The sequence below is a fragment of the Pristiophorus japonicus genome, chromosome 13 (assembly GCF_044704955.1).
Source record: "Pristiophorus japonicus isolate sPriJap1 chromosome 13, sPriJap1.hap1, whole genome shotgun sequence".
NCBI classification, from domain to species: domain Eukaryota; kingdom Metazoa; phylum Chordata; class Chondrichthyes; family Pristiophoridae; genus Pristiophorus; species Pristiophorus japonicus.
Window position 1 is genome coordinate 21,136,044 of NC_091989.1, and position 23,759 is coordinate 21,159,802.

At 43.6% G+C, this 23,759-nt stretch overlaps 1 protein-coding gene across 2 annotated transcripts in view; it reads right to left on the reverse strand.

Annotated features, from left to right (window-relative positions):
- ube2h (ubiquitin-conjugating enzyme E2H (UBC8 homolog, yeast)) overlaps positions 1-23,759 on the reverse strand; it is a 156,241-nt gene that overhangs the window by 126,819 nt on the left and 5,663 nt on the right. The gene's annotated exons all lie outside the window — the stretch shown is intronic.

A 23,759-nucleotide genomic window follows, 5' to 3' on the forward strand; every position in this document is an offset into this window, starting at 1 on the left:
TGTGTCGATAATGACAATGATATTCTACGTAATGGTCCTGGAAGCTCCTTTAATATAATCATTGATCGAAAGATAACCCAAAAGCCCTAGTAGCAGGCTCAGGCTCGAGCAGCAATGCCAGTAGCTCCAAGCTCGGCAACATGGTTCGGCCCCATTTCCAGCTTCATCATATATTGTACTGCGCATGCACGACTGGATCGAGCGCACATGTGCAAAAAGGGGTGGGTTCCACCGGCACATGCGCAGAAGGGCACAAAAATGTTGGTTTAAATCACTGTTTAAAATCACTCCTGCATTCCACCCGATCAGACCTTCCCTTTTATTCTTTCTTCCCCTCCCCCCTTTCCCTGCCTCTGTGCTTGCTTAACACCTGTTGCATCTATAACATTTCCCAGTTCTGACAAAAGATCGCAGACCTGAAACATTAACTCTGAATATCCCTCCACAGATGCTACATCTCAACTTGTTCCACTCTCAACCTCATTTAACCGCGCGCCCAAGTACGATAAAAATGTTAGAGATATCTTCACTGCTTTCCTCCCTCAGCCTCTGCACCAAGCAACTAGTCATCCTCGATGATTTCAATCTTTATCTCAATTCATCATGCTCTCTCTTCTCAGAGTTCAACACCCTCCTATCCTTGCTTAATTTCTCCATCCATGTGAACTCCCCAACCCATATTTATAGCCACCCCTTTGACCTTGCCATCTCTCGTGGCCTCGCTATTCCTACCGTGTCAATGCAGATAAGGCCATCTCTGACCATTTCCTTGTATCGTTCTCTACCTTCATCCTCCTTCCCCCACCCAACCTCCTTCTGAATCCGCCCATTAAAAACTCTTTCAACTGCACGTACAAAATCGCAACTGTCCAGCCTTTGGCCCTCCATTCACCATGACATTTCTGAAGCCACCGATCTGCTCAATCACACCCTCACCACCACCACTGATGCTCTAGTCCCTATTAAAACCATTACTCTCTTTCACTCTGGCCGTTCCCCTAGTACGGCCCTCATCTTAGTTTCCTCACATCCAAGGGATGCAGGCTTGAATGGATATGGCAGACAACTGGTTTAGCCATTCACAGCCAGATTTAGCTGGACCACAAAGCATTAACGGATGCTACTCTTGTCTGCCAAAACTGCTCATTGTTGCAGGATCATTCTGGAATGCAAAGATAACCCCCAGCTATTATTCTCTACTGCTAACCGTCTTCTTAAATCCCTCTCTCCACCACACTCACCTCCAAGTGCGAGGAGCTCATGGACTTCTTTGTCTCGAAGATTGAGACCATCCAAACAGCTGCCTCTGCCACTTCACTTCCTTCCCCTAGCCCACCAGGCCAAACATCCTCCAAGGTTTCCCTCTGCCCTAGCCTCGCATCTTTCTCCATTCATCCCGTCCACGAGACCCGCTTCCTGCTCCCTTGACCCTATTTCCATTAAACTGCTGACTATCCAACTTTCTTTTCTGGCTCCCATTGTTAACCTCCTCAGGTACTGTCCCCCTCTCCTTCAAATCTGCCATCATCACCCCTCTCCTCAAAAAAACACGATCCCACTGTCCTTGCAAACTACCAACCCATCTCCAACTTCCCTTTCCTCTCCAAAGTCCTTGAACGTGTTGTCACCTCCAAAATCCATTCCCAGCCGATCCCCCAAGGATCTATTCTTGGTCCCCTCCTACTTAGAAACATAGAAAATAGGAGCAGTAGTAGGCCATTCGCCCCTTCGAGCCTGCACCACCATTCAATATCATGGCTGATCCTCTATCTCATCATATTCCCGCTTTTTCCCCATACCCCTTGATGCCTTGTGTCTAGAAATCTATCTATATCCTTCTTAAATATATTCAGTGACTTGGCCTCCACAGACTTCTGTGGTAGAGAATCCCACAGGTTCACCACCCACTGACTGAAAAAAACTTCTCATCTTGGTCCTAAATTTCCTACCCCATATCCTGAGACTGTGACCTCCTTGTTCTAGACTTCCCAGTCAAGGGAAACATCCTCCCCGCATCCAGTCTGTCCAACCCTGTCAGAATTTTATATGTTTCAATGAGATCCCCTCCCTCATTCTTCTAAACTCTAGTGAATACAGGTCTAGTCGACCAAATCTCTCCTCATACGACAGTCCTGCCATCCCAGGAATCAGTCTGGTGAACCTTCGCTGCATTCCCTCTATGGCAAGTATATCCTTTCTTAGGTAAGGAGACCAAACCTGCACACAATACGCCAGGTGTGGTCTCACCAAGGCCCTGTATAACTGTAGTAAGACATCTTTGCTCCTGTACTCAAATCCTTTTGCAATGAACATACCATTCGCCTTCCTAACTGCTTGCTTTCAATGACTGGTGTACAAGGACACCTTTGTATATTGACATTCCCCAAGCCATCACCATTTAAACAATACTTTGTCTTTATGTTTTTCCTACCAAAGTGGATAACTTCACATTTATCCACGTTATACTGCATCTGCCATGTGTTTGCCCACTCATTCAACCTATCTAAAATCACCTTGCAGCATATTTGCATCCTCCTCGCAACTCACTCTCACCTAGTTTTGTGTTGTCAGCAAACTTGGAAATATTACATTTGGTTCGCTCATCCAAATCATTTTTGTGAATAGCTGGGGCCCAAGCACTAATCCCTGTGGTACCCCACTTGTCACTGCCCGTCACCCTGAAAATGACCAGTTTATTCCTACTCTGTTTCCTGTCAGTTAACCAATTTTCAATCCATGCCAGTACATTACCCCCAATCCTATGTGCTTTAATTTTGCACACTAACCTCTTATGTGGGACTTTATCAAAGGCATTCTGAAAATCCAAATACACTACATCCTCTGGATCTCCCTTATCTAATCTATCAGTTACATCCTCAAAAAACTCCAGGAGGTTTGTCAAACATGATTTTCCTTTCATAAATCTATACTGACTTTGTCTAATCCCGTTGATATTATCCAAGTGTGCCGTTATCCTTTATAAAAGACTCCAGCATTTTCCCTCCTGATGTTAGGTTAACCGGTCTGTAGTTCAGTTTTCTCTCTCCCTCCTTTTTTAAAAAAAAATATTGGGGTTACATTTGCCACCCTCCAATCTGCAGAAACTGTTCCATAATCTATAGAATTTTGGAAGCTGACAACCAATGCATCCACTATTTATTTCCATGGCTACTTCTTTTAGTACTCTGGGATGCAGATCATAAGGCCCTGGGGATTTATGGCCTTCAGTCCCATTAGTTTCTCCAGCATGTTTTTTTAACGAATAATCATTTCCTTTAATTCCTCTTGCTCACTAGACCCTAGGTTCCCTAGCATTTCTGGGACACTATGTGTGTCCTCTTCCGTGAAGACAGAACTGAAGTATTTATTTAATTGTTCTGCCATTTCCTTGTTCCCAATTATAAATTCTCCCGTTTCTGTCTGTAAAGGACCTACATTTGTCTTCACTGATCTTTTTATGTACTTTTCTCATCTTTATATGTTACCCCTTGGCGACATCATCCGAAAATACGGTGTCAGTTTCCACATGTACGCAGACGACACCCAGCTCTACCTCACCATCACTTCTCTTGACCCCTCCACGGTCTCTAAATTGTCAGACTGCTTGTCCGACATCCAATACAGGATGAACAGAAATTTTCTCCGATTTAATAATGGAAAGACTGAAGCCATTGTCTTTGGTCCATGCCACAAACTCCTTTCCCTAGCCACCGACTCCATCGCTTTCCCTAGCATCTGTCCGAGGCTGAACCAGACTGTTTGCAACCTTGCTGTCATATTTGACCCTGAAATGAGCTTTCCACCTGTAACATCGCCCGTCTCCGCCCCATCTCCACTCATCTGCTGCTGAAACCCTCATCTATGCCTCTGTTACCTCTAGGCTTGACTATTCCAATGCAATCCCGCCTGGCCTCCCACATTCTACACTACGTAAGCTTGTGATCCAAAACTTGCAATGAAGTCCCGTTCAGCATCACCCCCATTGGCTCCCGGTTAAGCAACGTCTTGGTTTACAAATCCCTCCATGGCCTCGCCTCTCCCTATCTCTAATCTCCTTCAGCCTCACAGCACCCCCCACCCCCACCGCCACCGCCCCCCGCCAACAAAGGCTCCTCAAATTTTATCCACTTGAGCATCCTTGATTATAATCACTCAACCTTCCATGGCCATGCCTTCAACTGCCTAGGTCCCAAGCTCTGGAACTCCCTTCCTAAATCTTTCCGTCTCACTACCTCGCTTTCCTCCTTTAAGACACTCCTTAAATACTACCTCTTTGACCAAGCTGTTGGCCACCTACTGTAATTTCTCCTGGCTCCGTATCAAATTTGTCTTACAACACTTTTGTGAAGAGCCTTGGGATGTTTTACTATGTTAAAGGCACTATATAGATACAAGTTGCTGTTGCCTGACCTGCTGAATGTTTCCAGCACTTTCAGTTTATATGTTAAATCATTATTGGTATGGTTCTTTTGTTACATTGTCAGAAACATTGTAGCAGATTTTTTTATTTTTTACGGCTAGTTGACTAATTAACGCATCGATAACCCTCCTCCCCTCAAATCTCGGTGCTGCAGCCTGCATTTCTTTCAATCTGTGAAAATTCACGTTGGTTTAAAACACAATTAAAGACAACACATTCCCAAATCCTCTCAGTGATGAAAAAATAAATCCTGCAACAACAACCCCACATGGAATGGACGTGACCAGGCTTAACTGTGGTGCATTCCATAATTCAACAGCCTGCCAACATACAGGGCCCAAGTTTCCACAAGAAAAAAAACGGGCGCCCCTCCGAGCTGGGCGCCCGTTTTTCACGCCTAAAACGGCGCCTAAAAAAAACCTCGGTATTCTCCACCGACTTACAGGTCCTGTGGCACTCGGCGCAGCCGGCACGAGCTGTGGGGGGGCGGAGCCAGGTCCCTGCGCTGAAAACAGTGCCGGGACCTCTGCACATGCGCGCTACAGTCGGCACGCAAGTGCAGTAACTCCAGGCGCCGAACTGTGTGGGAGGGGTCCGAAGCACGCAGCCCCTAGCCCTGGCCCAATGGCCTCACTGGGGCTGCGTGAATGAGGCTCCTCCCACGGCCAGCTCCTGCTCCCCACCGACCAGACCCGACACTCGCTCCCCGCCCCCCGCCCCGCCCCGACACCCGCTCCCCCCCCCCGCCCCCCGACACCCGCTCCCCCCGCCGCCGCCGACCAGACCCGACGCCCGCTCCCCCCGACCCGAGGCCCTCTCCCTCTCCCTCTCCCTCTCCCTCTCCCTCTCCCTCTCCCTCTCCCTCTCCCTCTCCCTCTCCCTCTCCCTCTCACAAATAGCTGCAGAATTCTCCCTGGCTGAAGCACTTTCACACAGGTAGGAAGATGGTTTATTTAATCTTTTCTTGGCTTATAAATGTTTATTCAGGTTGGATTTATTTGTATAATATTTGTAGAAGTATAAATAAGGATTTATTGTCGAATTTAATGAGTTCCCTTCCCCCCCCCCACCTCGTTCTGGGCGCCTAATTTGTAACCTACGCCTGATTTTTTAATGTGTAGAACAGGTTTTTTCAGTTCTACAAAAATCTACTTTAGTTTGGAGTACGTTTTCACTGTGGAAACTTTCAAATCAGGCGTCAGTGGCCGGACACGCCCCCTTTTGAAGAAAAAATTCTGTTCTAAACTAGAACTGTTCTACCTAACTAGAACTGCAGAAAAAAAAATGTGGAGAATTGCGATTTCTAAAATAGTCCGTTCTCCACCAGTTGCTCCTAAAAATCAGGCGCGAATCATGTGGAAACTTGGGCCCATTGTGTCTACGTTCACACATTAAAGTTCTGTAAGAGAGGGGTATCAGAGAGGATGACCAGCTTGATGCTGCATCCTACCCACTTTAGGCAAAAGTAAAATGGTGTTTCGAAACAAAGATTTATACAAACATTACATCCATCTCAAATATAACTGGCATGTGTTCGAGAAGTAAAAGGCCATTACGATTTCACAAGGACAATAAACCCAAGTAACCGCTACAACACACGCTTCAGGCCAAAGTATGCTGAATCACTACCAAACCTGCAGTCACATTGGAGCCAGTATTCAATCTTCCGCCTACTAGGATTCCATATACAGTAGGTGGCCAAGCAAGCGAGTCTCTGAATGAGACTATTCAGAGGCCTAGAAGTAGATACAGAAGTTTTATTTTTAAATGCATTAATGTGGTCTTTAGTTCTTTTAGTAATCTGCACAACAGAAATAAAAATGCCCGAATCAGAGCCAGTGTTCTAGATCACCTCCAACATTAATATGCCCATTTATCATGAAGTAACTATTTTACCCCCAATTTGGAGCAGCCTTCACAGATACAGTATAGCTGAGTTGTAACTGTACACTGCAGCCAATCTTTTTATAGATATACAAATATATATTGGTTAGGCTCAAACCATCTGGGAAATCCAACCACTTCAAGCACTGATCCAATCTGCTTCACTCTCAGCACCCTAAAACTGCTTCGTAAGAACAGACTAGGTGCTGCCACAATAATCTCCCCACCATGCTGAATTTTTAATTTGCTCCACTTAAAACAGTATCCATCCGTACAAGCATACTCAAGACCTGTTGGGAGGAAAGGAGACTGCAAAGTGGAAACAGTAAAGATTAAAGCCACGATTATCTGTTTATTAAGCCCAGTGTTTTCAGACAAGGAAGTTATGCTTCTTACTGCATAAAGATGAGCAACTTCCTTCAGCAAAAGCCAAAAGAGAAATTGTGGAAGTCATATAAAATGGTGTGCACAATGTGCTGTGATCTGCCTTTAAGCACATCATCTATACGGATACTCCAGTGCAGCACTACGAGAGCTCTGCATCAGTGGTGCTGTCCTTTAGGTGAGATGTTACTTCTGCATCTTCCAGTAGATGTTTGGCATTACAGCTTACTCCTTCAATTCAAAATTGTTTACTGGATAATTGAAGAGAAAACTGGCACAAGAAGGAACTTTGAAATGTCAAGAATAGTCTGTATTTAAAGAGGAGTAGGGAATTGTCCCAGTGTCCTGATCAACATTATCCCCTCAACCAACACCAACAAAACAATGAACTGATCATTCATCTCATCGCTCTTTGTCAGATACTGGTGGGCACAATGTGGCTGCTGTATTTTTTTTTACATAACTGTCACTGCACTAGCTGGTTTAAAAAAAATCTTTTGAGGGAGGCAAAAAGTTTAATATTTTCAAAAGTACTGGATTGACTGTAAAGCACTTTTGTGTGTTTTGGGTCTGTGAAAGGTGCTGTATAAATTCACTATTTTTTTCTTTAAAATTTTTTTAACCAGATCAATACTCTTAATTTGATAAATGAATTATCTGCTTTCACGTTCCTTCCTGGCCCCTTCCAACTTTTTGGGAAGGTGACTCACTCCTCACAAACAATGAGGGCAGAGGCACAGAAGCAAATGAGCACAGGTTACCATGGCAAAGGTGCTATCAGCACCAACACATTAAACCACTTTCCTATTCACCAACCCCTCGGGGGAGGGGGGGGGGGGGGGGGGGGGGAGAAATTTTACACAGCATTTCCCTTATTGATAGTTTCATCTGCAGCCTTACATGAAACGTGAATGTGCTCCAGTCTGAATGCTTGTGTGGTTTGGCAAGAGGAAAACAAAGTCTTGTTACCCAGATGCTAGTTGCCACCTTTCCCCATGGGACACTGTGTCCCTACAGTGCTTCCTTAGCCACAAAACATTCTTAAAAATTCAATCCAGCTACATTAAGAGGAGAATCTAAAGCTAGAAAAACTTCAAAGACTTGCGACTCCAGCACGTTCTTCCTGAGCTGACAAAGAGCAGCACTTCCTCTGTCCCAGGGGGAGTTCTGGTGCGTCGCTTACAACAACTGACACAGCTTCTACAATATATGGAGTTCAATAAAACAAATTCATTCAATCCCACTGTCAAGGGTAGTCTTAAAGCCACGATTATCTGTTTATTAAACCCAGTGTTTTCAGATAAGGAAGTTATGCTTCTTACTGCATAAAAGTGCGTTGTCACATTGGTCAAGCTGTCACATGGCTGTCAGCACTTCTATTTAAAAACAATTCTTCTCTCCTGAAGGTGCAACTTGTGCTCGGTGCCGTTCAATGCAATGGCTCCCTCAAGTGATCATCCTTCACGTTCAAGCCTATAAAGTGAGCGTTGGCAGACCATTCAAATGCAGTGGACATCACAGCAAAATCTTATCTTCAAGGAAGAGCAACACATGCACATCTTCCAGCAAGAGCCACTGGCCAGTAATGAGCAGCAGAAATTCTAGCTGATGGTTTTCTTTCCCTAGTCCAGTAGAGCACAGTTGCAGCATGCCCATCGAGATCAGCAATCGCACCACACACCAGGTCAGTTCCACACTGGGTACTGCACACACTAGCGAAGCCAAAAAAAGCAACAACTTTGCCAAATCTGAATTCTCAAGTCAAGAGCCAATTCCAAAACCTGCCAGCAGTTAATGGCGGGGGCATCTCTCTTCTCTCCCAATCTCAACTGCAGTTCAACATCAAATTTCTCAATAGATACACCTCCATTGTTGGAATTTACACAATGAATACAACAGAGCCTATAAAGAATGTTTCAAGGACTGAGCAACGTATTGGAGGCAGGAGTGATGCAAGTGAAAACAAAGGCAACAGAAACACAGAACCAGAGAGTGAAAATGCAGGTTATCAGTAAACTAGAATAGCCTGAAATATGGAACTATGGCCATTTTTGGATAAATTACATTTTAAATCGACTTGTGATGCTTTATTCAGCTATTATAACTCCCCCCCCCCCCCCCACCACCCCCGGCCCCACTCTTCTACTTTGCCTCACAGATTAACAAGCCTCAAGTCTCTTGAATTATTAAATTATAAATCGCACTTATGTTATGTTGTTCTTATACAAGAGTGGTAGAGGCTCCTTTGAAGGCTCAGTGAGTTGCTGAGCCACACAGACCAGGATGGACCCACATTCAATCCCAAGTTAGCTATTCCCAGCAAGGGCAGCAGTAGGTGTGCCATCATTTACCTCAGCACCCATGGATTAGGGAGAAGTCAGTGTCAGTCAAGTCACTGCCACGGATAAGATGGGCTGAATGGCCTCCTTCTGTGTCGGAATTTTCCATGATTCTAATGGGTTCCCACTCCCGACAACTATCCAGGGACACGGTTTGTGAACTGTTCCAGATTCCAACCCACACCAACAGGTTTAATAACCAATTGTAAAATGCAGTATCGAATACTGAAAATCATTTGTGATGTCCATGTTCTTCTAACTGCTCCAAAAAGCAGAAAATACCACAGCATCAGTCCAAAGCGTAAAGGCTAAAAATTGGTCAGAATTATTCAGAAATTAAATATACAGAAGCCATAATATACAGCAACATCAATCAGCATTATTCGATTTTTCAAAGATATCAGTCTGTAAGGGACTAAGATAACCTTTCACAGCACATTTCCTAGTTTGACAAGAGCTTGTGGATGAAAGTCTTTTATAGACAAGACAATATTGTAGGTGTATGGCATCAATTTCAAATTCATTTGGAGTTCGGATCTTTTGCAAGAACTATAGCTGTCCATTTGTGCCGTGGAAAGTTTAGTGTTAAAATCTTAAGTAAACAAATCTTACACCTCAGAGCATTAGTGTTCAGAAACTTACCACATTTCCCTTAGAAGTACTCCTTAGCTCCTTCAGACTTCCCTGCCTCCTACAATCAACAGGTGTAGCACCACCAAATCACTACTTTTCCATTTACATCTTGCATCATGGACTTTGGCCATTCATGCAAGTTTTGCATTTAATTAGTGAACCCTCTGTCCCAGTATCTCAGACTGTGGCGTTGAACAGATAAACAGCAGCAATGATAGAAGACAGGTATTTGGAGAAATGGAAGAGCTCCAAAAGAAACAGAAAAAAAGGATTGCATTTTTATAGCACCTTTCACAACCTCAGGACATCCCAATGAAGTACCTTTGAAGTGTAATCACTGTTGTAATGTAGAAAATGTGGTAGACAATTTGCACACAGCAAGATCCCATAAACAGTAATATGATAATGACTAAATAATTTGTTTTCGCAATGCTGATTGGAGGATAAATATTGGCCAGGACACCGAAGATAACTCCCCTGCTCCTCTTCAAAATAGTGCCGTGGGATCTTTTTCATACACCTGAGAGCACAGACAGAGCCTTGGTTTAATGGCTCATCTGAAAGACAGCACCTCCCTCATTTCTGCACTAGAGTGTCGACCTGGATTTTTGTGCTCAAGTCTCTGGAGTGGGACTTGAACCCACGACCTTCTGATTCAGAGGTGAGGGAACTATCTATTGAGCCACAGCTGACTACTAAAAAAATACTGCTCTGTACTAAAATGTTGACAGTGCATTTAAGGAGGCAACATTCTTGGAGATGTGAGCATCTTCATTAGCTTCTCAAATATGATTTGGTGACACCCATGTTATCCACCATGATGGCGGTGACACCTGTATATGATTGAAATTGGCAGGTGACTCTCAATCCCTAAATTCCACACTGGCACATCGAGTAAATCAATGTCTGATGCACAGGAATAAAGGCAGGTGCAATACAAGCAAAAGAAGCCTCAAAGCCTGCAGAAATTCTGATGGAAAATTACTATTATGAACGATATGAGTGTAGATAATGAAGATTTCTATTTTTCTATCTTAACAGATTTGATCATCATTTAAACACAATCAAGTTTTTTTTTTAAGTTTCTTATTTTATAACTCCATACTGTAAACAAAGATACGCAAGCAACCTTCCCCAGGCTTCCATCGTGTTACTCTTAACTGGGTACTCAGAGCCTGGCATCATTTGCCCCATAATCTGTGCCTCTCTGGTAGGATTACAGACCACCCCTCATTTGATTTATTTAGGAATGTGGACTGCGACTAAATTATTTACTCAATTTCCCATCTGCAAAGCACTCTTTAAACAAAGCACTGCCATCATTTGTCACTGTGCAAATCTCAATTTGTACCGCTCATAATGCACTAAAATGTAATATATTTCAAAATAGGCAGTTTAGAAAGGCACTAAAATAGAAAGCATTTCCATTACCAGCAGTTCGTACCAAAGGTACTTATTAACACGCTCCATGGAGGCCCATGAGGTAAAAGCATCACCCAGTGAGCCACACTGACCAAACGGTCCCAGGTTCAATTCACAATTGCTGAATTCGCTGATCAAAATGAGGGACTACAGCTGACCTCACCATCCCTGGGTGAGGGAAAGGCCAAAATAAGACAAAAGGGTCCCATCCCTGATGTTTTTCCAAAGACCCCAGATGGAAAGTGCACACATGTGGACATCAAGTGGAGACAGAATCAAGCTGTGTTTGTTACATACACCACCATCCGTCACCCTCTAATCAAATAATCTACAGACAAGGCAGTCACAGTCTAGCTTACCCTTGGACAAGGTACTGGAGGGCTACTGCCATCAATGGTCATGGTCTTGGCTCACTCTCGGGAAAAGTAACAGGTCTATTGGCACCTTTGATCGCAGTCTAGGCTCAATCATCAGCAAGGTAACACCGGATTATAGGCAACTATTATCACAGTCTCGGCTCAACTTTGGACAGGTTAACACAGGGCTACAGGCACCCGTGACCAATGTCTAGTCTTCACCTTGGGCAGGGTAACAAGTCGAAATGCACCCATGGTACTGCATGAGTCACCACCTTCAGGAGGATAGAAAATTGGAACAATGCAATTGCAAAACAAATTGAAATTCTGAACAGATACAGTCCGAAACAAACAGTAATCCCTTCTTCTCCTCCCAAACTTTTCAAGATGGCTTTTGGAAAGGAAACCTTTTCACAAAAGCATGGGAGATATTTTATAGTAGCCCAAATGAATATGCAAATGACAAAGAAAACAAATTTTCTTGCATATGCTCAACTCAGTTGTGCATCAACAGAACATTCAAAAGCTATTAGACACCGATTTGTTACACTTGTGACAGACTAAAACAACTCCTTTGTTCTCCTGTATTCAACAGCTAGCATCAAGTATCCTCTGAAGTTGTGTCTAAGAGCCCAGATCACAAAGACATCTGTGGAACACTAAACTGGCACAATTTCCAACCACAAAAATAGAACATCTGCTTCTTGTTGAACAGGAAACCTTTTAAAGACATTCTGTCCTTGCCTTTTCTTCCTATCAACCTACCACTCTGCTGCACGGTACTCTTGGGTTCCAATGCCCTTTACTAGTCTCCATATGATGTCCCTAGATGCCTCTTGCAGCTCAATCTGAGCAAACACCATTTCCAGTTCACTCACACAACATGCAGACAAACCACAGCAGCTATCCTGTAAACCTTTAATCCAAATCAATGGTACAAAACAACTCATCACAATGGGCTTCCCTTGATGGCTCAGCTGGTTAAGGCAGTCAGTAGCCATGCCATATAAATCAGGAGGATCCCAGGTTCAACCTCTGACCGATGCGCAGTTAGCTTAACCAGAATGACTTCAGGGGCGCAACAATTAGCCTCAGCTCCCTGGGTTAGGAATGGTGAATTTTAGCTGAGGTTCCTGCTCCTGATCGTTGTCCAGTGAACCTGCTAGATGTCCAAATGTATGAATATCAGGCAACAACTTGTATTTATATAGTGCCTTCAACGTAGTGAAACATTCCAAGGTGCTTCACGGGAGTATTATGCGATAAGGATTCGACACAGAGCCACAAATTAGCACAGGTGTGTTTTAAGGAGCGTCTTGAAGGAGGAAAGAGGTAGAGAGGTTTAGGCAGGAAGTTCCAGAGTTTGGGGCCTAGGCGAAAGATAGCATGGCCATCAATGGTTGAGCGATTACAATCAGGAATGCTCAGGAGGGCAGAAATCTCAGGAGGGGGGGGGCTAGAGGAGATTAGAGATGGGGTGAGGCTATAGAGGGATTCGAAAATAAGGATGAGAACTTTCGAATAGCTTCCTGACACTCTGTCCCCGGTCTAGGTTCACACATGGAGGAATGGAACTTGGCTTAAGTACCGGATAGCACTCAAGAAACCATACCCCAAACAAAGTCAATGCTTTCAGGACAAGAACGAGGGAAAATTGACAAAACAAAAATGTATTTAAAAAAATACAAACCTGAAGTTAAGATGGAACTAAAAAGAGAAAGGGCCTACTTTATACCTCTGAGCAAGCTTTTGGTTACCTGTGCTAATTTCTACTTATACGGCTCGGTGTCAAATTATTTAAATATTATAATACTCCTGTGAAGCGCCTTGGGACGTTGCACTATGTTAAAAGCACTATATAAATACAATTTATTGTTGTTCAGGGGACAGAAAATAAGGGTCCTTCGAAAAAATAAAGAGCTCCAGTCGACAACCCATTCGCACAAATCACCTCCAACCTCACTAGGAACATTCTTTTTGCTTTATAAATTTAAAATTAAAAGAAAACCACTGAAAACAAAGATACAATCGTGTCTGATTCACCAAAAAAATATCTCCAGTCAGTCAACAAACTGGGTGACACTTGACTTAAATGCTCCGGTTACAAGGTCATGCAAACATTTCCACATCTCAGAAAGCAGAGGCCTCAGTTTATGACAGGCTTGTGTTATTCTGCAGAACACCTGTTGGGTACAATTTTTAAAATGTGGGCACAAGATCACAAAGCAATTCAATCCCCTGGTGAAACAGATGAGCAGGTACAACATTGCACAGTTACCAACACCCCCAGACAATACCTTTTTAAAAAAAAATACACTCCTATCCGCTGCCTTTGGGTAAATAAGATTAACAGGAGATGACCCGCCTTGTACCCTTGGTGTAATCAGCTTTGGAATAATCTCTGCAGAATTTGCTAATGCTTACAAGGTAGTTTGAGAGATAAACCCAAAAGAATAGAATACTTCCTAATTGCTAGCATTTTTGAAACAGTGCGTCCTGATAGGGTTAACTGCAGTGTCTGAATACTGTACACTGAGCTCCTCTGATCAGCGCCACATTTAAAACCATTCTAAATACATAACAAGCCTGTTTGCATTAGGCCTCTAAAAGGAAGTCAAGGCCTAGGTAGTTTTCACCCACCAATACTTGCCTGCTGTTCTTATTTTTATTTGTAAATATTGGGGATCAATAGAAGGCAGATTTCAGGAAAAGCATTAGCCATAAAAGCACTGATTCTTACATTGGCTTCCAGTAACTGGGGACGATGTTTATCCAACAGATTAAAAGGCAACCAATTCCAGTTAAGCTTCACTCGTGCTTTTAAATCTAAATACAGTCCTGGCATTCGAGTTTCAGTCCAACTATTACTTAAGTAAACTTCAAGATGCTAACAATTAGATCGTCACAATGTCTCAACGCCCAGTTACTAACATCACCAAAGTATAAATACAATACTTAATTATATGGAACGGCTTTCATCCCTTTCCCCCTCATCTCCCCATTTACCAACGGAAACCATGATTACCGTTCACTTAACCATAACTCCTGTTGTAGTTGCTCCAGAAAGCCTTCTTATTTCCTTTGTGCTCTCATTTTTCCTACAATAAAGTACAAATTCCGTACAGCAGCAGATCCACACAGATCGTGCCAAGATTTTCCTGCTGCTGCCATTAGCATGTTGTGGAAATCTACTTTTAAAAAGGCAACTGTTCATGCAATTTGCTCTTGCAGTTATTAAATAGCCGGGTGAATACTTTGTTAGGATTCCCTCCCTATGCCACAAACCACTGCCAGACTGATGACAATAAGATGGTTGCTAGGAAGCAGACCAGAGCAATACAAGTCAAGTTAAGTCAACGATCCCATACCCAAAATGTCGACTTGTGTTCTCTCTCCACCTGACTAGCTGAGTATTTCCAGAGATTCCTGTCTTTGTTTTAAGTTCACACACTTTCCTTGCCACATTGCCAATTTTCACTCCACCTTTCTTGGAGGCATTAAGTTAACTCATTGCCGCCAGCAAGTTCCACCAGCATCAAGTGATCCTCCAAATCATTACCTACTTACGTGTCGAGACACCGCTGGCAGGCTGCTTGACCGTATTGATTATGTGGGGGGGGGTAGAGGTTTCACGAGGAAGCAATTCTGTGGCAAGCCTCATTATCGTTGGTCAATTGTCCATTCCACGACCAAGTGGGCCTCGCGCAGATTGGAAATCAAACCTAGTCTATATGGCTCAGATACTCTGCCCCTCAACCAGCTGGGCCAGTAGAGAAGCAACAAAGAAGGTGTCCACATCATTGCTACCCGATGTGTACAGAAATGAGGAAATGGATGAAGAACCTATTCCAAGTGCAGCACGAGTTCATCAGTCCATATCCAAAATAAGATTTATCAGAAACTTTTTTCTGAAGAGTTAGCAAGCGTTCTCCTGGTGACACAGGTGGTAAATGCACCAAATGGGGCAATACTGAACCACACAAGCTCAGAAGGTCCCAGGTTCAATCCTTGATCAGTGTGGAGTTAACTTCAGCTCACATGTGGTGAAGCCACTAAAAATGACTTCAGAATCCCAAGGCTGAAAGGAGAAACCACTGAGTTCCTGCTCAATACTCAGTTCCCCCTGCTGGAAAGTGCTCCTAAAGAAAGATTTAAACGATGTGAAACTACAGAACGCTCCATCACGTCTCTGAGAAACATCGTAAAGCCCTTTACTCCAATAATTTTTCAAAGTGCAGTCACAATTGTCACATAGGCAAACACAGCAGCTTATTTTCACAGTTAATCTACCTTTTTGGTTGAGGGAACAAGGTTGACCAGGACATTGGGAGATGCCCCTGCTCCTCTTCAAACAGTACCATGGGATCTTTAACTTCCACCTGAACAGGGAGATAGGGGCTTGGTTTAACATCTCACCTAGAGGGTGGCACCTCCGACAATGCAGTGCTTCTTGTTCCCCAGCCTCAATGGAGAGCCAACATCCTAGACTGAAACATGAACGCACAACCTTCTGATTCGGGGGAGGGGAAAGAAAATGCTACCAACTGAGGCAAGCAAACACCTGTGGAAATTAGGAGTGTGGCATCAGGTTAAACTGTGATGGCCCTCTCCCTCCCCTCCGCAATCCCAAAGAGCCTGTCATCGACCTGGATATGGTTGCAGGCAGCTGTTTGAGCCAATGAAAGTGTTTCTCATAAGAGTCAACACCTTAGTAGAGATGGAGGGGGAAAATAGGTGAGGGTTTGGAAACGAATTCTTATGTGGCATGCTTAGCTGTCAAAAGGACAGGGGCACTGAGCAAATCACCCAAGGGCCATTTAATGGTTCCCATCCATTCCTCAGCTCTGTTGCAACCTTGCCATGTGGAGATTTTCTTTTAATATATTTTAGTTCAACTGACTTAGTTTGAATTATAAGATTGTGTCGCCTTGATAAACGCTTCTTTCCCTCCCCCAAAAAAACACTTAAAACTAGACTTGCATATTACGCTCGAGGTTAGGCAGCAGAGGTGTGATTTGACAGAAGTATTCAAAATAGTGAAAGGAATTGTCAGGGTACATGGGAAATTACTTCTCAATAGTAGGGGACTCTAGAATCAAGGAGACACAATCTTTAAACTCAAACAAAGCTGGTTAAAAGCAAATCCAGAAACACATCTTCACATGAAAGAGTTGCAACAACGTGGAATGTACTGCTCCTGAAGGTTATAATGCAGAACGAACGGAGGTGCTGAAAAGAGAGACAAGTTATTTACTTTGGAAGGAAGGGTATTAAGTGATGGAGAAAAGATGAGGAATTAGGATTAAAAAGATAGAACTGCCATGGTAGACAAAACAGAGAAGCAGGCTTAATGAGTCGAATATCCAATGCTGTGGGACCAGTAAAACCTGGAACAACAAAGGCAGAATAAACTGGGGCATGGAGGAGTTAGACTGTACCATAAACTGGTAGAAATTTGCTTCCAGTAGAATCAGTTACTGAAAACACCATGGCTGGCACTCCAATCATTAGCTTGCTTTTTGTCTTTCCTTTTCTTTATAGCCACTGCTAGCAATTGAGCACCACAGACATGTTACAGATCATCCATACCAGTGACACGATGCAGACCAACAGACAGTGCAATAGTGTGGTTAGAACAAGACATTCTACTATTATCCTGCCTCCTCCCTCCCACCCATTAGGATGCAACACCAACCTGCATTATAGCACCTTTAACGTAGTAAAACATTAGTTCCCCAGGCACTTCAACAGGAAGACAGAAAGACAGGCATTTATATAGTCTTTCATAACCACCAGACATCCCAAAGCGCTTTACAGCCAATGAAGTACTTTTGAAGTGTAGTCACCATTGTAATGTAGGAAACGTGGCAGCCACTATGTGCACAGCAAGCTCCCACAAACAGCAATGTGATAATGACCAGATAATCTATTTTAGTGATGTTGATTGATGGATAAATACTGGCCAGGAGGTTTTAGTACAATCTTGGTCAAAGAGAGGTCTTAAGGAACATCTTAAAAGGAGGAGAGAGATGTAGAGAGGCTGAGGGGTTTTGGGAGGGAATGCCAAAGCTTATGGCCTAGGCAGCTGAAGGCACGGCTGCCAATGGTGGAGCGATTAAAAGTGAGGATGCGCAAGAAACTAGAATTGGCGGAGCACAGAGATCTTGGAGGGTTGTAGGGCTAGAGTAGGTTACCGAGATAGGGAGGAGCGAGGCCATGGAGCAATTTGAAAACGAGGATGGGAAACAAGTCTGTGACTCATGGACTGGAACATCAGTCAGTAATGGTGCACAAGAGTGTAAGACAACCATAAATTTGCGCTTTAACTAAAACTTTCATTAACTCCACATTACTAGTGTTGCTTTGGGTTGAGAATTTAATGTCTATACACCAATGTCTACCTCAACCATAATTCTCAACCGACTCATATCCCATATGTAGGTTCCCGATTCCCAAAAACATAGTTCAGCTCCTTCAGTAACTCACTTGATTAGTGCAGTATGTGTGGAACTGAACCACACAGATTGGAAGATCCCAAATGCAATCATGCACTTGTGTTGAGCTAACTGATCTCACCCGGAGCAGCAGTTGGGGCGCTGCAAATTACCTCAGCATCTCTGAGTTACAAGGAGGAGGGTCAGAGAGAAAGAGATCTTGCTGCTAATTACAATTCAGTGATGAATGATGGAAAGCAAGTGGCGACAGGCGAGGACAAATCTGCAATCAGCTGCCACTTGACAACACTCACCATCGAGGCTCATACATGAAGAGTGGTCACCTCAGCGAGGTTCCAGAGGTCACCTGCCTTCCATGGAATTGACCCCAAGACACCGAGAAGAGAGAGAATTTAAAAACAAAACACAGATGTATACTCCCTGATGCCAAGTTTACACTTCCACTCAAATATGTTCACAGAAATTTACAGCACTGAAGGAGGCCATTTGACCCATCGTGTCTGTGCCAGCCAAAAAAAGATGCATCTCCAGCCTAATCCCACTTTCCAGCTCTTGGTCCGCATCCTTGAAGGTTACAGCTCTGCAAGTGCATATCCAAGTACTTTTTAAATGTGATGAAGGCTTCTGGCTCTACCACCCTTTCACACAGTACGTTCCAGACCCCCACCACCCTCTGGGTGAAAAAGGTTCTCAACTCTCCTCTATTCCTTCTACCAATTACTTTAAATCGATACCCCCTGGTTATTGACCTCCCGACCAAGGGAAATAGGTCCTTCCTATCCATTCTAGCTAGGCCCCTCATAATTTTATGCACCTCAATTTAGTCTCCTCTCAGCCTCCTCTTTTCAGTGACCACTGTTGTAAAATGAGTGGCAGTGATGCTACCGCAACCCCGCCCCCGCCCAGAATAGCCTGATAGTGGTCAGAGTACCAGAGGCTGTCGAGTAGCCATGCAACCATATCTCAGCAATTAGTCAATGTCTTCAAGAAAGGAGGGTAATGGGAGGGAAAAATTCTGTGAGGCTCAACCGTTACATCCCACTGAATCCCATCACAATCAGCATGCATATCTTTGTTTTGTGATGTTAATAGCTCCATAGTCTCATTTATATACTAGGGAGGTCACAGCATGATTTATGACAGTATGCTAATCAGTGCATCATTAATCCCTATACTGATGAACCATAATTTTTTTATCTGGGAAGTGAGCCTTTATTCAGGCAGTGTTTAACCTCTTCTTGGAAGCGCAGTGCCTCCACTTTAATTGCTGAATGTTGGGACAAGCAATCATCGTGTATCTAAATAGCCTTCCATGTTGCTGTCCCTCCCAAGAATCAGCCCATTACCAGTTTGTGGATCCGGACTGTGGACATGAACAGAAATGACTGCATTCGTAAAGAGCCTCATCACATCAAAACATCGAAGTGGATTACTTCTGAAATGCAGTGCTGGTCTTGGAAGCAAATCTCATTTTTAAACTGAAGTGGTCACCTGTCATTGTGGTGTTTCGAGAAGTCTCGCAGGACAACCTCATATCGGTTCACTGCTCTGTACAGTATAGAGTACACTACAAAGTGCTGGTGGTGGTGGAGGACTGATCTGGAAACTAAATGGAAACAATGCAAAGAAACAGCAGGAAATAGATCGCTGCAACAAAAGGTCACATGAAAACAAGCAACTGCACAATTGAGCAGCTCAGGTCTGCTCACACAAAAACTAACGGGAGACAAGTACTCCCTGGCAATTTTGGGGGTTATGCAGTTAATTGGGAGGGAGGGGGCACAATGTGTCTTGCAATTGTAACCATGACTAACAATACCATGGTTTTATATATTGCAATAGACCTTAAGAATAAAATACAAGGCCGAATAAATATTCCGCCGTTGTTGCTCAATTACCTTTGTTACAGCAACCTTATTAATACGAACGCCCTTGACAATTATTTTTCTCTTCCTCCCTCCATTTTCCACCAATTTGCTCCTTTCCCCACGTGAAGGAGTTGACCACCTCTGGAGTACAACCATTCCTCACACAAGCCTACAGTAGGCCAATTAAACAGCAGAGCTGCGCTGACAAGCCTGGCCCTACCCTCATCAGACATCCACACACACACAATCAGTCTTATTATGGATCAGTTCAGTGTTGGCCTTGCCAGTTGCCTTAACTAAAACTCTTCTATTGAATAATTCCAAGAGGAAAGACTAAGGCATCAAATGCCTATTTTCTGGCCTAATAGCCATCCTATTAAAGCAAAGCAGAAACGCACTAGGACACCAGTGATGAGAGTGGTGCAGGCATGGGTTTATTGCGAGGATCCTTCAGAACACAGATGGCTATTTTACCTGGATCACTTTGGGAAGTGTTGTGTTGAGCACAGTCACTTGCCTGCTAGCTTAACAGACAAAGAGAAGAAATCATAGTAGGAGTCATCACTAGACCGCAGCTCCCCGCAACCAGTTCAGAGCAGCATTTGGGAATCCTGTGAGCAGGATGCCACAACTGTTGTGCGGTCTCGGAAACAAGGGTTCACATCTTCCAAAAGAAAAAAAAAATTGGTTGGCCACCTCTTTTTGAAAGAGGGGAGGGAGAAAGAAAACAGATTGTTTTTAAAACACGTATTCAGTCAAGCTATCTGTTCACTATTTCAATGCTACATCTTGCATAACACACAGCCTCTTTCTACAAAAAGGTGTGGCTCTCAGTGGTACAAAGCTCAATTGACTCCATCGGAGGAATTCAATGAGCGGCTAGCAGGACGTATTGGGTCATCCCTCCATAGCGAACTGTCCTTCAATAAACAACTGTCCAAATGCCTCCAATGTGAGGACAAGTTTCCACTTAAACATTAAAGGTGGGATTTCATCTGGCAATTTCCAGCACTTAGAATTGCCATTTAAATGGTATCCTATGAAACAGTATAGAACTGCAAGAAAAGTTTTATTCTAAAGGCTTTCAAATCCCACTTGCAGCCCATTCAACATGAAGTCAGATTAATTTCCCTCAGGAAAAAAAAGTGAACTAAAATAATGAACACCAATGACCTGTATAGTTACTTATGTAGGCAAATGCAGCAGCTAACCCATGCCTGGTTAATCTGTTAGTAGTGGTGGTTGAAGAATAAATGTTGGCCAGAAAACCAGGAAGACTCACCTGCTCTAATTCGAATACTGCCATGGGATATTTTACATCCATCCCAATAGGTAGACAGGGTTCAGTTTAACATCTCATCCAAAAAAACGCACCTCCGACAATGTAGCACTCCTTTAGTACTGCATTGTACTCAAAGATAACCTAGTTTACGTGCTTAAGTCTGTGGAATGGGGCTTGAACCCATGGTCTCTGACTCAGAGCTGAGTGGTACCACTGAGCCAAGGATGATACTAGAGCAAAACTTGAATCATTTTTACAGTCACAGATCCAGGGATGGTATGCACAACTCCAACTGCCTTTAATGGGCTCTCTATCATTACTGCTTTCCTGGCCACTCATTAATCTTGTGTTATCACTCTTCTTTTGCCTTTCAACCTTGCATCATTTGACTTGGAAGCAGTACATTTTATCATCAGGCAGGGACAGTTTTTAAAAACTCGAAAATAGTTCTTCCTCTGCTCTACCAATCCCTCTAACTTCCATTCATTCCCATTGGAGAAAGGTAAACCAAGTGTGGAGGTTATCTCGAATGCACTGCTGTACAAACAAAATCAGTTGACATCAAGGCTCCAACCAACACAGCACAGACATTTAACATTTCAACCACACAGAACAAGATATAAAATGAAATTGGCATCCGAAATTTACAGAAACATGAATCATCAAGTTGAACACTTTACCCCAAGCAGTCCAATGCACTCAGAGGTCCTGATAAAACAATGTCTCTCTGACCTACTGCTGACATCCGCCAATATAAAACCTTAATGTCCAACAAACGTCATGACCGCAAACACCTGTGAAACATCCGATCAGCAACTGTGCATGATGTTCAAAGAAATAAGGTTCCACAATGGCTCAGCTGGTTAATGACAATGAGCATATCTGACCAGGTTCAATCCCTGGTCTACCCAGAGTTGGCTCACATCAGCTGGGACTACAAAAGCCCTCAGGTACTGACAATAAAATTGTCAATGGCTCCGATCTTGATTACGGTCCAGAGATCCTTACAGTACATGCAGATGCTTGGCAAAGACAGGATCAGGCTTAGCTGTAAGCCTACCAACATTCATTATCTGCGCCTACAAATGAAGAATGTCCACTTTGCAAAGTACCAGAGGGAAGCTGGGCACACAGCTTTACCCCAGCAAGGAGGCAAAGTCTTAAGGATACGATGAGCATTTGCAGGAAAAATGAGAAGTGCCATTTAAATTCAACCAGCAGTCATACGATCAGTGTCAAGTTATTCTAGTACTCACAGAAAGAGGATCATTCATTTAAGAACATAAGAAATAGGAGCAGGGATAGGCCATTTGGCCCCTCGAGCCTGCTCCACCATTCAATATCATGGCTGATCTGACCCCAAAACAAACAGCATGATTCAAAAGAATTGCTTATTTTTCCCCATGCATTGCATAATCATTACCAGGCTTATTTAGCATGTGGTATCAATACATTATAGGAAAATCTCACTTAACTTGGACAGGTTAGGTGAGTGGGCAAATGCATGGCAGATGCAGTATAATGTGGATAAATGTGAGGTTATCCACTTTGGTGGCAAAAACATGAAGGCAGAATATTATCTGAATGGCGGCAGATTAGGAAAAGGGGAGGTGAAACAAGACCTGGGTGTCATGGTACATCAGCCATTAAAGGCTGGCATGCAGGTGCAGCAGGCGATGAAGAAAGCAAATGGTATGTTGGCCTTCACAGCTAGGGGATTTGAGTATAGGAGCAGGGAGGTCTTGCTGCAGCTGTACAGGGCCTTGGTGAGGCCTCACCTGGAATATTGTGTTCAGTTTTGGTCTGCTAATCTGAGGAAGGACATTCTTACTAGAGAGGTAGTGCAGCAAAGGTTCACCAGACTGATTCCTGGGATGGCAGGACAGACGTATGAGGAGAGACTGGATCAACTGGGCCTGTATTCACTGGAGTTTAGAAGAATGAGAGGGGATCTCAGAAACATAAAATTCTGACGGGACTGGACAGGTTAGATGCAGGAAGAATGTTCCCAATGGGGGAGTCCAGAACCAGGGGTCACAGTCTAAGGATAAGGGGTAAGCCATTTAGGACCAAGATGAGGAGAAACTTCTTCACTCAGAGTTGTTAACCTGTGGAATTCTCTACCGCAGAGTTTTGTTGATGGCAGTTCGTTAGATATATTCAAGAGGGAGTTGGATACGGCCCTTACAGCTAAAGGGATCAAGGGGTATGGAGAGAAAGCAGGAAAGGGGTACTGAGGTGAATGATCAGCCATGATCTTATTGAATGGTGGTGCAGACTCGAAGGGCCGAATGGCCTACTCCTGCACCTATTTTCTATGGTTCAATATTGTGCCAATAGGTTTCTTGTGCACTCATTGGTCATCTCAAATTACGCATCACCACCACACAACAGACCTATAACCACCAGAACTTCACCCTACTGTTACAGGTCAAAAAGCTCTCTCCAGACACTATCCCAGTTTGAAAAGACAAAATGTATTATATTGTTCAGTGTTGTTCCCCCACAGGTCAATTAGGTACAGTAAGAACATTTCACACTTTATTGAAATGCTGCTAACAGCAGGGATGTGAATCAGCCGAGAACTTGATAACATCCCACAAATGCATGGCTTTGTGGACAAGGTGTTGTATGAATACTGAAGGAGCTTAAGCGAATTCATGAATCACAATTGAATTCAATCTGCTATGTAACCTGCATACACGGCAGCAGAACC